This window comes from Opisthorchis viverrini (assembly GCF_000715545.1).
Source record: "Opisthorchis viverrini unplaced genomic scaffold opera_v5_1, whole genome shotgun sequence".
NCBI lineage: Eukaryota > Metazoa > Platyhelminthes > Trematoda > Opisthorchiida > Opisthorchiidae > Opisthorchis > Opisthorchis viverrini.
Genome location: NW_008751657.1, coordinates 535,637 through 537,958, shown reverse-complemented (window position 1 = coordinate 537,958; position 2,322 = coordinate 535,637).

Below are 2,322 nucleotides of genomic sequence, written 5' to 3'. Positions count from 1 at the left end.
AATACCAGTTCAAAGTGGTGAAATCAAGTGGGAAAAAATAGACGAGATAATAAAACTCACAGTTCGTTGGTACGGTTAGTTATTACCACCACAATAAATCCGAAGCGATCTCCTTCCTGGAATCTTCCTTGATATATTCCTAGATACGTTCTATCCCGCTGTAGTCTGAAAGGTAGATCACTGCTCGTTAATTCACTGCCAGCGTAATTCGACACAGCAAGAAGGGAACACGCCTTTCACGAGGTACAGAATTCGTATTGTATCCATATTTCTTTTTCGTTCATTTCAAACAAAAGTTATTCGGTATGAAGAGAAGAGGAATAAGCTGCGATTTTAGTGAGAGAGATAGAAAGTGGTACAATTTGAGTAATGATAAGTTACAAAGAAAGTACCAATATACAGTGGTCAGAAGGATCACCACAGCTTTCCCAGACGCGCCGTAATTGAAGCCTCGTTCGATTTAGTTTAAACGTGCGCGGAAATCAAGGCTAGATATCGATTGATGCAAGTTTCATCAAAAGCAAGGCATGTTGTGGATTATTTGGTTTGAATATATGAGCAGAGATACTTCATTTTCTGATAGCTGTACAGCGTTTTCTGAGATACTTGAGTTTGACCGCGACGGATCGAACCCGCCACGCAGATATACGCAGCGTTGAGCTGTAGTTCCCCATCTTTTTCATCCTGTGGACGCACAGGAGGGGGCATTTTCGAATCAGCAAGACCAGGATATTTCTCCCGCATAATACGCCCCAATGAATAACACCAACGCGGCAGTACACACGAAAGCGAATTGTGAGAGGCAGTTATTCAAGCCTAGCTTTGAATCGGGGGAATAAGCAACGTACAGAAAACTCTCAGCTCAATTCTATAAGTCGATAACATCTCGTTTCTGTATGCGCTTTTTGGGGCCATTTTCATGCACTTTTTCCCTTCCGCATACCGTCTTCCCGGCCTTATTCACGTTTCTGTCGTGGATTTAAAGCATATCGACACCAGAAACGATTTCGGTCATGGATTTCACGGGATCACTCATTGAAACGCAAGGTTGAGGCTTTGGCCCATTGTTCCAGGGTCGGTATGCTCTTGTCGTTCAGCGGCTGCCGATCGCCCAACAGACACGAGCGAAAACAGTGTAGCACTGCCCTTTCTTACAAATTCGAATATTTTTATAGTTGCCTCCCAACCTGAATTACTGTTTCTCGGTTAACAATTAAAACAGACCGCCTCATTTGGACTGATATGATTGAATTCTATTTCGGTTTGACAAAACAATAATATTTTCTTTTTTCCTTGCGGCGCAAATCGTTTTTACTGCTTCTGTTATACCATTTTCGTACCGAGGACTTGGTCAGCTATAAATTCGTTTTATTGCATGAATTTGCGTCCTGGTTTCGATCACGCGTTGACTCACTCCTCTGAACCCCTATACATCTGGCTTCCACACCACCACTCTGCGCGCTTATATCGACTTTTACTGCGATCACGCGACTTGCGGCGTCATCGCCATTCTTATTGGTCGATACCTAGATGGCGGGAACATTCAAAAGTGGCAACATGGCGGATTTGCGGGTTATTATTGACCCTCTCACAAAAGCGGAAAATTACGGTGCGGTTGTATCTTTTAAAAATTTATATGATCAACATATTTGCAAATGTAATAAACGCAGAGTGTGCGATTCCAGGTAGTTTGAGATAATTCGGTTGTAAAAAGTGTAATCTTATATTTTGTTCCTTAAGTTATCTATATCTCCAAAGGAAGGTGATATTTGGGATTACTGGCGGTAACAAAAAGTAATTGGCCAGAACAGCCCATATTTAGCAGCTGACGCTGGTGTATTGGCTGCTTGCACTCAGCAACGTTCACACATTATGGAACCGTTATTAGTTTGAATGAAAGGGATAGCCTACGTGTAATTGTGTATGTTCCTCTCAATGAATACGGTGCGTCCCTGTCATAGAATCTTCGGATTGAATATTTGTCGATTGCGAAACTAGTAACACCGTGACATGAAACACCATTGAAGCGTGATAAGTGTTTCAGGCACAGTTAGGCTGCCGGGCTATGGTACATAATGCTGGACGTATGTTGTTAGAGGCGACCCTATGGTGTCCTACAAGGTTTCGGGACCACTCTGAGGCTATAGAAGAAACCGGAAAAGTACGCCCCCTTCTCACATCTACGCAAACTGGTCTTCAACTGAAGGCCTGGATGCCTTGAAGGCCGTGACGCTTGCGTTGTCGGGAAATACGACACCAAGTTTAGGAAAACATAACTTTATTATGATTGATTGCCAGCATATAAAAGAGTCATTAAAAATG